The sequence below is a fragment of the Choloepus didactylus genome, chromosome 6, assembly GCF_015220235.1.
Source record: "Choloepus didactylus isolate mChoDid1 chromosome 6, mChoDid1.pri, whole genome shotgun sequence".
In the NCBI taxonomy this organism is placed as follows: domain Eukaryota; kingdom Metazoa; phylum Chordata; class Mammalia; order Pilosa; family Megalonychidae; genus Choloepus; species Choloepus didactylus.
The window spans coordinates 149,882,496-149,896,684 of NC_051312.1; the positions used below are offsets into that span (position 1 = coordinate 149,882,496).

Here is a 14,189-nt window from a genome sequence, read left to right on the forward strand (position 1 = left end):
TATGGCTTTCCCAATCCCATTGTCACTCCTCATAAGCTACATTTTTATACAATTGTCTTCGAGATTCATGGGTTCTGGGTTGTAGTTTGATAGGTTCAGGTATCCACCACCAGCTACCCCAATTCTTTAGAACCTAAAAAGGGTTGTCTAAATTGTGCGTAAGAGTGCCCACCAGAGTGACCTCTCGGCTCCTTTTGGACTCTCTCTGCTACTGAAGCTTATTTCATTTCCTTTCACATCCCTCTTTTGGTCAAGAAGATGTTCTCCGTCCCACAATGCCAGGTCTATATTCCTCCCCGGGAGTCATATTCCACGTTGCCAGGGAGATTCACTCCCCTAGGTGTCTGATCCCACGTAGGGGGGAGGGCAGTGATTTCACCTTTCAAGTTGGCTTAGCTAGGTGTATGATTTTTTTAATGTGCCTTTGGATTCAATTTGCAAGTATTTTTTTTGAGAATTTTTGCATCTATATTCATTAGGAAGATTGGCCGGTAGTTTTCCTTTTTTGTAGCATCTTTGCCTGGTTTGGTATTAGATTGATGTTAGCTTCATAAAATGAGTTAGGTAGTGTTTATTTTCTCTGATGTTTTGAAAGAGTTTAAGTAAGATTGGTGTCAGTTCTTTTTGGAAAGTTTGGTAGAATTCCCCTGTGAAGCCATCTGGCCCTGGACATTTATTTGTGGGAAGTTTTTTGATGACTGATTGGATCTCTTTGCTTGTGATGGGTTGGTTGAGGTCTTCTGTTTATTCTCTGGTCAGTCTAGGTTGTTCATATGTTTCCAGGAAATTGTCCATTTCCTCTACATTATCCAGTTTGTTGGCATACAGTGGTTCATAATATCCTCTTATAATTTTTTTAATTTCTTCAGGATCCACAGTAATGTCACCTTTCTCATTCATTATTTTGTTTATATGGGTCTTCTCTCTTTTTGATTTTGTCAGTCTAGCTAGGGGCTTGTCAATTTTGTTCATCTTCTCAAAGAACCAACTTTTGGTGATATTTATCCTCTCTATTGTTTTTTTGTTCTCTATGTCATTTATTTCTGCTTTAATCCTTGTTATTTCTTTTCTTCTACTTGGTTTAGGATTGGTTTGCTGTTCATTTTCTAGCTTCTTCAGTTGATCCATTAGTTCTCTGATTCTGGCTCTTTCTTTCTTTTTAATATATGTGTTTAGTGCTATAAATTTCCCCCCCAGTACCGCTTTTGCTTCATCCCATAGGTTTTGGTATGCTGTGTTCTCATTTTCATTCATCTCTATATATTTAGCAATTTCTCTTGCTATTTTCTTCTTCAACCCAGTGATTGTTTAGGAGTGTGTTGTTTAACATCCAGGTATTTGTGAATTTTCTAAGTCTCTTAGGGTTATTGACCTCTAATTGTATTCCATTGTGGTCAGAGAATGTGCTTTGAATAATTTCAATTTTTTTAATTTATTGAGGCTTGTTTTATGTCCCAGTATATGATCTATTCTGGAGAAAGTCCCGTGAGCCCTAGAGAAGAATGCGTATCCTGGTGATTTGGGATGTAATGTTCTATATATGTCTGTTAAATCTAATTCATTTATCAGATTGTTTAGGTTTTCAATTTCCTTATTGGTCTTCTGTCTGGTTGATCTATCTATAGGAGAGAGTGCTGTGTTGAAGTCTCCCACAATTATTGTGGAAACATCAATTGCCTCCTGTGCCAGTTTGAATGCATTTTGTCCCCCAAATGCCATTATCTTTGATGTAGTCTTGTGGGACAGACTTTTGGTGCTGATTAGATTTGCTTGGAATGTGCCCCACCCAGCTGTGGGTGGTGACTCTGGTGGGATACTCCCATGGAGGTGTGACCCCACCCATTCAGGGTGGGCCTTGATCAGTGGAGCCATATAAAACATGCTGACTCAAAGAGACTGAACAGAATGTAGCTGTGAGTGACGTTTTGAAAAGGTGCAAGCTTGCTAGAGAGGAACGTCCTGGGAGAAAGCCATTTTGAAACCAGAACTTTGGAGCAGATGCCAGCCACGTGTCTTCCCAGCTAACAGAGGTCTTCCGGACGCCATTGGCCATCCTCCAGTGAAGGTACCCGATTACTGATGTGTTACGTTGGACACTTTATGGCCTTCAGCCTGTAACTGTGTAGCCAAATAAACCCCCTTTTTATAAAAGCCAATCCATCTCTGGTGTTTTGCATTCTGCAGCATTAGCAAACTAAAACACCTCCTTTAGTTTTGCCAGTGTTTCTCTCATGTATTTTGTGGCACCATGATTGGGTGCATAAACATTTATGATTGTTATTTCTTCTTGTTGAATTGCCCCTTTTATTAGTATGTAGTGGCCTTCTTTGTCTCATAACATCTTTGCATTTAAAGTCTATTTTATCTGAGATTAATATTGCTGCTCCTGCTTTGTTTTGGCTGTAGCTTGCATGAAATATTTTTTTCCATCCTTTCACTTTCAATTTCTTTGTGTCCCTGTGTCTAAGATGAGTCTCTTGTATGCAACATATTTATGGTTCATTTCTTTTTGATCCATTCTGTGAATCTATATCTTTTAATTGGGGAGTTTAATCCATTTACATTCAATGTTACAACCGTGAAGGCATTTCTTGAATCAACCATCTTATCCTTTGGTTTATGTTTGTCATATATATTTTTTCCCTCTCTCTATTAATATCCTTTAATGTACTCATACTGAGTCTCTTTAGTGCTGAACCTTTCTCCATGTCTCTCTCTCTTTCTTTGTTTCTCTGTCAGTAGGGCTCCCTTTAGTATCTCCAGCAGAACAGGTCTTTTGTTAGCAAATTCTCTCAGCATTTGTTTGTCTGTGAAAAATTTAAGCTCTCCCTCAAACTTGAAAGAGAGCTTTGGTGGATAAAGAATTCTTGGTTGGCAATTTTTCTCTCTCAGAATTTTAAATATGTCATGCCACTGCCTTCTCACCTCCATGGTGGCCGCTGAGTAGTCAATACTTAGTCTTATGTTGTTTCCTTTGTATGTGGTGAATTGCTTTTCTCTTGCTGCTTTCAGAACTTGCTCCTTCTCTTCAGTATTTGACAGTGTGATCAGAATATGTCTCAGAGTGGGTTTATTTGGATTTGTTCTATTTGGAGTTCACTGGGCATTTATGATTTGTGTATTTATGGTGTTTAGAAGATTTGGGAAGTTTTCCCCAACAATTTCTTTGAATGCTCTTCCTAGACATTTACCCTTCTCTTCCCCTTCTGGAACACCAATGATTCTGATTTTTGGATGTTTTATATTATCTATCATATCCCTGAGTCCATTTCGATTTTTTTTATTTTTTTCCCCATTCTTTCTTTTGTTCTTTCATTTTCCATTCTGTCATCTTCCAGGTCACTGATTCATTGTTCAACTTCCTCTAGTCTTGTACTATGAGTATCCAGAATGTTTTTAATTTGGTCGACAGTTTCTTTAATTTCCATAAGATCGGCTATTTTTTAATTTACTCTTGCAGTTTCTTCTTTATCCTCTTCTAGAGTCTTCTTTATGTCCTTTATATCCTTTGCCATGCTCTTCTTCATGTCCTTTATATCCTGTGCCATGGTCTCATTGTTTGTCTTTAGTTCTTTGATTAATTTCTCCAAGTACTGTGTCTCTTCTGATCTTTTGATTTGGGTGCTTGGGCTTGGGTTATCCTTATCATCTGTTTTTTTCATATCCTTTAAATTTTTCTGTTGTTTTTGGCCTCTTGGCATTTGCTTAACTTGATAGGGTTCTGTTAGGATTTGTGGACTGATTGAAATCCTTATCTCTAATTTGTCAGTTCTACAGCTTCATGGAGTACACTTTCTCTTACTATCCAGCAGGTGGCATCCACGAGTCACCTATTCCCCTCAAGCCAGTTCTCCCCCACTTTGTCTTTGTGGTGAGTGGAGGAGTGAGTCTTGTGGGGTCCAACTGATGTACCAAACTTGTGTGTGTAGTTGGTGTTGCCCACCCTGAATGTGGGGCATGTGTCTGGGCGGTCAGGGAGGTGGGGCAGCTCTAACAATCAAATCTCCCAGGTGTTCCTGGAGATTTAAAGCTGCTGCAATAGTCTAATTCTTCAGTTCAGTTCTGCCACAGTTTGTCTCTGCCTCTGACTCACAATTCCTTGGTATTGGCAGATGGTCCCCGATACTTGTGAGTGGGTCCTCTTCCAGACCGTACACCCCCAGGTCTTCTGTTGAGGGATGACTGTGCTGTGTCACAGGTGAGTGCCATCCCCCCAGGGCAGTTCTGGGCTGCAGGGCTGTGTAGGGAGGCTCCCAATCTGCTGAAAGGATAGCTGAGTGTGGCATGTTAATTCACAATGCTCCACCTTCCCAACTCTGGGACAACCAGCTGAGGGTGCAGGGAAGGCTAATGTCCACACCTGATTTTGTGGTGTGTGTGTGTGCATTATTGGAAGCACTTCCATCACACTGGGTTGCCTGGGGCAGCTCTGGGCTACGGGGCCAGTGACGGGCAGGAATGTTCTCTGTCCACCAGAATGATGGCTGTGAGTGGACCCCCCCCCCCCCTTTTCTTGAGAAATTGTGGTGTTTGGTGAACTTTCTCAGCCACTGAACTTATTGCCTTGTGTCTTACAGCTCTCTTAGTTCTGCTCTTGTCTTGACCTACTCAAATTGCAAGTCTTTGAGGCTTTCTGTATTGGGCTTCTTAGAGTAATTGTTTTAGAAAAAGACAAAAACAGTGGGGTGGCCCTTCTTGCAGATCTAACGGGTTATTGAAATGCTAAGAGACAAAGCAATTAGGGCCATTAAGGAATGGTCCAGTGGGCAGACAAACTGGTTTATTTTCTGGATTTGCATATGAGCCTGACTCTGCCTGAGCTCTGCCCTTCCCCTTTCTATGTTCACCAGAACTCCAAAAAGCCTCCACTTTTATTTTTGGTTTTTTCTTGATGTTTTTGCTATCCCTATCTCCTCTCCGCTGGGCTGGCTGCTCCCAGATTCTCCAGTGTTGGTCTCAGTCTATCTATGATTGGAGTTTGGATCAGTAGAATAAATTTCCAAAAGGAGCCACAACTGCAGTCCTCCCTCCTCATTCCCAGCACTGATGGACCCTCCTCCCACAGGACTGAGCCTGGCAGGGAGGGGCAAAGGCCCCCTGGCTGCAAAAACTTACAGATTTCACTGAACTCAGCAGTTCCACATGTTCATGAGTGTTGTATGAAGTATGCCCAAAGTCAAATTGCTCTGTGGTGTCCAGTCCACCCAATTCCTGTCTTTCTACCTACTTCCCTGGAGGCTTAATTAAAAAGTACACCTCACCTCTCCACCATCTTGCCCCGCCTCTCCAATTTGACAAGTTTTGACATACATATAAACCCATGAAGCCATCATCGTAATTATGATAATGAACATTTCTGTCATCTGCACATTTGTGTTGTGTCATTTTACAGCCTCGCTCTTCCTGCCCTTCCCAGCCCTCCAGGTAACTTTTGATATACTTTTCCATCCAATGGACTAGTTTGTGTTTTCTAGAATTTTGTGATTGGGATCATAAAGTGCTTTCTCTTTTTTCCTGTTTTCCTTAATATTGCATAATTATTTTGAGATTCACCAAGAATATTTATATGAGAAGCCCATTGCTTTTATTGCTGAACAGTATTATTTACTATGGATATAGTTTCTATTTATGGAAAATGGGGATATTTCCAGTTTGAGGCTGTAGTGAATAAAGCTGCTAAGAAAATTTTTTAAAAATCAACTGGCCACATTTGTGTGGATCTATTTCTGAGCTCACTATGATGTACCACTTATACAAAGGTATATCCCTATGCAACACCACATGGTCCTGATTACTATAGCTACATAGTAAGTATTAAAATTGGATCACAGTGTGATGCATTTAACATTATTCTTATTTTTTAAAATTGTTGAAGCTATTCTACTCTTTGCCTTCCCATGTAAATTTTAAACCAGTTTTTCTGTATTGACAAAATATCCTGGTGGGGTTTTGACTGGAATTATATTAAATCTATAGATTGATTTGGGCAAAATTGACAACTTTACTATGTTGAGTCTTCCAATTTCTGAATATATGTCTTTTTATTTATTTAGGTCTTCTTTGATATCTTTCAGTTAGATTTTTCCCTAAGTATTTCATTTTTTGGAGCTTTCTAAAAATGCTATTCTTTTTTATTTTGCTTTCAAATTGTACATTATGGTATTTGGAAATAGGACTGATTTTTGTGTATTGACCTTATATCTATCCTGCAACCTTGTTAATCTCATATATTAGTCCTAGGTAGTTTTTTTGCAGATTCTTGGGATTTTCTACATAGACAATCAGGTCAACTGTGAACAAGAATGGTTTTGTTTCTTACTCTCCAGTTTGTATGTCTTTATTTCTTTTTCTTGCCTTATTTCACTGGCTAGGACTTCCAGTATGATGTTGCATGGGAGTGATGAGAGTAGACTTCATTGCTTTGTTCCTAATATTGAGGAAAGCATTCCATCTTTGAAGATTAAGTATTATTTGAGCAGTCAGATTTTTGGAAGTGACTTTGGTCAAATTGAAGAAGTTCCCTTTTATTCCTAGCTCATGAAAACTTTTCATGAACAGATGTTGAATGTTGTAAATGCTTTTTCTGCATTTACAAAATGACCGTGTGGTTTTTTTTCTTTAGACTGTTAATATGGTGGATTTCATTGATTGATTTTCAAACATTGAAACAGTATTGCATTCCCAAGATAAACTCCACTTGGTTGTGGTATATTATTCTTTCTATGTATTTCTTCACTAGACTTGCTAAAATTTTGTTGAGGTTTTACATCTATGTTTATGAGGAACAGTCTGTAACTTTCCTTTTATGTAATATCTTTATCTGTTTTTGTATCAGGGTAATGCTGACCTCATGAAATGAGTTGGGAAGTATGTCTTCCTCTTCTATTTTCTGAAAGAGATTGTATAAAATTGGTGCTCTTTCTTCTTTAAATGTTGGGTGGAAATCACCAGTGAAACCATACGGGCCTGGAGATTTCTTTTTTGGAAGGTTTTTAAACTAGGAATTCAATTTTTTTAATAATTATAGAACTAATCAGATTATCTTTCTCATCTTGCATGAGTTTTTGGTAGCTTGTGGTTTGGTTTCCTAGAAAATGGTCCATTCCATCTAAGTTTTCAAATGCTGTGTATTGAGTTGTTCATAGTATTATCTTATCCTTTCAATGTCTGTGGGATCTATAGTGATATCTACTGTTTTCATCCTTAGTGACTTATTTCTTCTCTCTTTTATCTTTGCTAGTCTTCTAAGAAATTTGTCAATTTTATTGATCTTTTCAAAGTGCCAGTTTTTTGTTGTGTTTATTTTCTCTTTCATTTTTCTGTTTTCAGTTTCTGTTTTCAATTTCAATTTCTGTTCTTATCTTTATTATTTCCCTCTTTCTTATTTTTGATTTCTTTTTCTGTTGTTTTTCTAATTTCTTCAGGTGGAAGCTTAGATTCTTTAGAAGTATATTGCTTCATTTCCATGTGTTTGGGGATTTGGAGATTTTCCTGTTATCATTTTATTTTTGGCTAAATTTCATTATGGACTAAGAACATACTCTGTTGAAAGATGCATACACATTTAGACATAACACATGTATGTCTTCTTGGTGAATTAACCCCTTTTATCCTGGATAATTTTCTTTGTTCTAAAACCTGTGTTGTCTGATTAGTATTTGCATGGTATGTCTTTTTCCATCATTTTCCTTTTTTATTTTTAAATCAATCATTTTACTCTATGTATACCATAGTCACATTTAAATTGGCAGAACTCCCATGAGAGATGAGGATAGAGACTGTCCCCAAGAAAGGAAATATAAGTGAAGATACTCATAAAGCTTGAGGAGAGAAGTACCATGCTAATACAAGGATGATGGCAAAAATCTCAGACAACAGCATCAATGTTTGCAAGTGTGTAGGCACAAAGGGTATATATACAGTTGCTGGCTTGAGACCACTGATGTTTCCTAAGGGTTATTTCTTGGTATGCTTGTTAAGTAGACCACCTGTAACATGGCTGTAAATGGAGTAGGGTGACACTTCTGCTTTGTAAATTCTATAAGTTCCTGGACAGGTTCTACAATTCTCCCTTATCTGTGATAAATGTTTGTGGAAATGTGATTCTGCCCAGGGAAATTTTACCACCAATGAAACTCTTAGGCCAAAAAAATACATAGCCACACATACCACACTTACACACTGTGAATTAAAATGGAGCCAGTATTGGGCTTCTGAGAGGACCAGAGCAGGAAAGATGATTCAAACAGAAGATCCTCATCTTCTCTTCAGCCAGAAGATTAGCTGGCCCCATCACCTTCCCAGTTGCTCTCCACTGTTCTAAGTCCTTCTCAGATTTTTCCTTGAGAATGTCTTTTTCTCCTGTATTTTCTTTAAACTGTAGAACTCCTCTCACTCTCACTCATCCAGCTCTGGGGTGATACAAACATGGTTACATTCAATCTGAGGAATGATATGTTCAATGGCATTTAGACACCTGTTGGTTATCTTAATAGCTTCATCCAGAGTAAAAAGGAAGTCTGCAGTGAAGCTAGTTCCACCATTAATTCCACTGTTTTGGCATAATTTCTCTTTAACTTAGCCAGCTGTTTCTCACTTCTGGCTGAACAAGTCAGTTCATAACTGTCAGTTCATTCACGGTAATGTTCAAACACTGGCAAGGTAACTCTTGCTACAATATCTTTCTTTGCACAAATCTTCACTTGGGTTTTATTCACTTTTGGATAACTGTGGTGCTGAAGTCCCCAGCTGTGAACTTGACCTCGACAAGTGAAAAGGCAGCTTCTCTCATCACTTCACCCATCAACATTTTAGTCTCTATTATCTTCTTTAGGATCTGTCAAAATTGAAGAGTCAAGGCACCATATATTTTCCTCAGGATGTTTTGACCTGTCTATGCTCCTTTTAATGAAGCCTTCATGATTCTCTGTGCCATTCATGAGGGAAATATCTCAATTCACTCTTTGCCAGACATTCTGATAATGACTGTTTACTCAGATCCTGGACAGGCACTTATGGCCACAATAGTTCCAGTCCACACACACCACTCCATCATTTTACTTTCAACCTATTTATGTAATAATATTTGAAGTGAGTTTCTCATAGAAAGCTTATAATTTGGTTAAGGTATTTTTTAATCCATTCTGATAATCTGTCTTTTAATTGGAATATTTCAACCATTTACATTTAGTGTAATTATTGATGTTTAGATTTAGTTCTACCATTTTATTATTTATGTGTGTTCCCTTAGTTTCTTGTCCCTTTCTATCATTTCATGCCTTCTTTTGTGATATTTGAATGCTTTTTATTCCATTTTAATTTACCTATTGCAATTTGACAATGTCTCTTTGTATAGTTTTTTAGTTGTTTCTCTAGGGGTTACAATATACATAACTTTTCACATTTTACTTAGAATCAGTATATTACCACTTCAAGTAGAATGTAGAAATCTTACCACCATGTAAGTCCCTTAACTTCCCCCTTTTATGTTACAATGTCTTAAATATTATGTCTACATACATTAAAAAACACTATCAAATAATATTATAAGTTCTGTTTTTAGCCATCAGATTTATATTTTAAAGAACTCCAAAAAAGAATAGCCTATTTTATTTACCCAGATATTTACCATTTCTATTGCTCTTCCTTCATTCTTAAGTTGTGTTTTCCTAGGAATTAGTCCATTTTACCTTCTAACAAGGATGTTTCAAAGACATCCAAATCATTCAAATCTTTCCATTTTAACTATTTTTTCTATTTGTCATCTCCATGTTCCTTTTTAATTTTTTTCTCTCTGCTCTCTGAATTTTGTTTAAGCTGTCTAGATTCAGACATAAAACTTTAAAAATAAAAAACACAGACAAGAGTGCAGACAAACTGGATGTTCTTTTGTCTCTGAAAAACACACAGCTCATTCATAACCTAGAGTCACAGATTCAGAGAGTGCTTCATGCCACGTACTAACCCTAACTTCCTTTTGCATTAGGAAAGCCCCCAAATCCCTATTAAGTAGGAATCCTTTTGGCCTATTGTTTTGGTTTGCTAATGCTGCTGGAATGCAAAACACCAGAAATGGATTGGCTTTTATAAAAGGGGGTTTATTTGGTTACACAGTTACAGTCTTAAGGCTATGAAGTGTCCAAGGTAACATAGCAACAATTGGATACCTTCACTGGAGGATGGCCAATGGCATCCAGAAAACCTCTACTGGCTTGGAAAGCACATGGCTGCCATCTGCACTAGAGTTCTGGTTTCAAAATGGCTATCTCCCAGGACATTCCTGCCTAGGCCTCAGCTCCTCAAAAATGTCACTCTGAGTTGCTCTTGGGGCATTTGTCCTCTCTTAGTTTCTCTGAGCAAAAGTCTGCTTTCAAAGGCCATCTCCAAAATGTCTCTGTAAGCTGAAGCTCCTCTCTCAGCTCCTGTGCATTCTTCAAAGTGACCTTCTTGGCTGTAGCAAGCTCACTCCTTCTGTCTGAGCTTATATAGTGCTCTAGTAAACTAATCAACGCCCACACTGAATGGGCGGGGCCACACCTCCATGGAAATTATCCAAAGTCATCACCCACAGTTGATAGAAACATCCAATCAAAACGTCACACCTTAATCAAAAAGATTAACCAATCTGCCCCCACAAGATTGCATCAAAGATAATGGCATTTTGGGGGCCATAATACATCTAAACTGGCACACCTACTATCATATAACATGATAAAATATCTTCAGAAAGAAAAATCAAGACACATAGTCTTAAAATTTATATGGAAAATCATATAAATTCATAAAAAATAAATAATATGTATACAATTAATGCAGCATTTTTGAAAAGGCTAAAATTATATCAAAATTGAACTACCCAGAAAATCTCAAATATATAATCATTATGATCAAATATAATAACTGATATTGCCTTAAACTATAAAATTCTAGAAGATTCCTATTACTCTTTTGTTTGGGCAAAATACATGTAATTGCAGTCAGGCACCCCATACTGACAAAATAATGAGAAGCTGCTAAACACACACAGATAGCATCCACCTAGAGGTCAGCACAGACTCCAACCTTAATTCATTTCAGGGGCCCCCCAAAATTCTCCCAGCCTGCTCTGACACAGCCATACTCTTCAAGAGGGCTGAATTTTCTATTGAAGTCAAGTCTCTGGTTAGGCAAAGAAAGGAATGGCATTTTCTCTGGAATCATCACTGTTTTTAAAAATCCCATTTTTTCTGAGCTGGGATGGAGAGCCCAGAGTAAGAGGAAAATCCTAAGATTTTTGTATTAACTTATATAGTTAATCAGAACAGTTAATTTCCCTGGTCCTTTTGGGGGAAAAAAAAAACATGAAAATCCTGAGACAACAATACAGAACAAGGAATTTTCTCATCTGTGAGGTACTGAGGAGTAGGGATTCAAACACTAGATCAGAAAGGGCACAATGGAGAGGGTGCCCTGGGCTGGCACCCAGGGGCAGGAGGTAAGTGGAAGAACAGTTGAGACCTGAAGACAAAGTTGGCCTGTTTCCCAATAACTCCAAGATGTTCAATGTAACAGGAATTTGAGCTTAGACTGAGGCTGGATCCATCAGAGGGATCCAAGTAAGTCTGGCATATTGGCAAGATGGATATCCTTTTGCAAGTTGGGAGAAGGGGGACAACAGGAATTTTCTGGAGTAGAACTCATTATAAGAAGATACCACTCTACTAAAATAAATAGAAAGGATGGAAAAATATTCCATGTTCATGGATAGGAAGGCTAAATGTCATTAAGATGTCAATTCTACCCAAACTCATCTACAGATTCAATGCAAACCCAATCAAAATTCCAACAACCTACTTCAAAGACTTAGAAAAGCTAGTTATCAAATTTATTTGGAAAGGGAAGATACCTTGAATTGCTAAAGACACTCTAAAAAAGAAAAATGAAGCAGGAGGACTTACACTCCCTGACTTTGAAGCTTATTATAAAACCACAGTAGTCAAAACAGCATGGTACTGGCACAAAGATAGACATATTGATCAATAGAATCAAACTGAGAATTTGGAGATAGACCCCCAGATCTATGGTTGACTGATCTTTGATAAGGCCCCCAAATCCACTGGCCTGAGATATAACAGTCTTTTCAACAAACGGGGCTGGGGGAGCTGGATATCCATATCCAAAAGACCTCACATCCTACACAAAAATTAACTCAAAATGTGTTAAAGACCTCAACATAAGAGATAGTACCATAAAACTCCTAGAAGATGGTGTAGGGAAACATTTTCAAGACCTTGTATTAGGCGGCCATTTCCTAGACCTTACACCCAAAGCACAAGCAACAAAGAAAAAAATAGATAAGTGGGAACTCCTCAAACTTAGAATTTTCTGTACCTCAGAGGAATTTGTCTAAAAGGTGAAGAGGCAGCCAACTCAATGGGAAAAATTTTTGGAAACCTTGTATCTGACAAAATACTGATATCTTGCACATATAAAGAAATCCTACAACTCAATGACAATAGTACAGACAGCCCAATTATAAAATGGGCAAAAGATGTGAAAAGACGGTTCTCTGAAAATGAAATAAAAATGGCCAAAAAACACATGAAAAAAGGTTCAGCTTCACTAGCTGTTAGGGAGATGTAAATTAAGACCACAATAAGATACCATCTCACATCAATTAGAATGGCTGCCATTAAACAAACAGGTAACTACAAATGCTGGAGAGGATGTGGAGAAATTGGAACTCTTATTCATTGTTGGTGGGACTGTATAATGGTTCAGCCACTCTGGAAGTCAGTCTGACAGTTCCTTAGAAAACTAGATACAGAGTTACCTTTAAATAATCCATCAATTGCACTTCTCGGTATATACTCAGAAGATCTGAAAGCAGTGACATGAGCAGATATCTGCACGCCAATGCTCATAGCAGCATTATTCACAACTGCCAAGAGATGGAAACAACTCAAATGTCCTTCAACAGTTCAATGGATAAATAAAATGTGGTATATACACACAATGGAATACTACACGGCAGTAAGAAGGAACGATGTTGTGAAACATGTAACAACACGGATGAACCTTGAAGACATAACGCTGAGCGAAATAAGCCAGGCACAAAAAAGAGAAATATTACATGCTACCACTAATGTGAACATTGAAAAATGTAAAATAAATGGTTTATAATGTAGAATGTAGGGGACCTAGCGATAGATAGCAATTATTGAAGGGGGAATGATAACCTAATAAGAACAGATAAGTTACCATGAGTAAATTTAATGTTCCGGGAATGCCCAGGAATGACTATGGTTTGTTAATTTCTAGTGGGTATGGTAAGAACAAGTTCACAGAAATGTTTTTATCTTAGGTTATCTGTCTTTCTTATTCCTTTGCTGGGGTAGAGTAGGAACATGTTGGAAGTAATGTAGTTATTTTAGGTTAGTTTTTCTTATTCCTTTGTTTTGATTTGTTTGAAATGTTTTTTTATTGTATGATTTTTTTTAATTTTTTGATATAGTTAATAGTTAATTAAAAAAAAAACAATGAAAATAGTATGCAGAGCCCCTCCAAAGAGCTGGGGGGAAATGCAGAGGTGTTGGGCTTCCTCATCTGGATGGTTGTTGATGTTCTCACAAACATTGGGGTTTGGCGGTTTGATGTGCTGAACCCTCTATCATGGGACTTGCCTTTAAGAAGCCTGTTACGGCAAAGGAGAGGCTAGGCCTGCTTATAATTGTGCCTAAGAGTCTCCCCCTGAGTGCCTCTTTGTTGCTCGGATGTGGCCCTCTCTCTCTCTCTAGCTAAGCCAACTTGGCAAGTGAACTCACTGCCCACCCTACTGCTACATGGGACCTGACTCCCAGGGGTGTAAATCTCCCTGGCAGCACAGGATATGACTCCCAGAGATGAATCTGAGCCCAGCATCATGGGATTGAGAATATCTTCTTGACCAAAAGGGGAATGCAAAATGAAATGAAACAAAGTTTTAGTGGCTGAGAGATTCCAAAAGGAATCGAGAGGTCACTCTGGTGGGCACTCTTATGCACTATATAGATAACTCTTTTTAGGTTTCAATGAATTGGAATAGCTAGTAGTAACTACCTGAAACTATTAAACTACAACCCAGTAGCCTTGAATCTTGAAAACGATTGTACAAAAATGTAGCTTACAAGGGGTGACAGTGTGACTGTGAAAATCTTGTGGAACACACTCCC

General features: G+C 38.0%; 1 pseudogene; it reads right to left on the reverse strand.

Moving 5' to 3' along the window:
* Positions 1 to 8,174: 8,174 nt before the first annotated feature.
* LOC119537427 lies at positions 8,175 to 8,974 on the reverse strand (annotated as a pseudogene).
* Between the last annotated feature and the right edge of the window lie 5,215 nt (positions 8,975 to 14,189).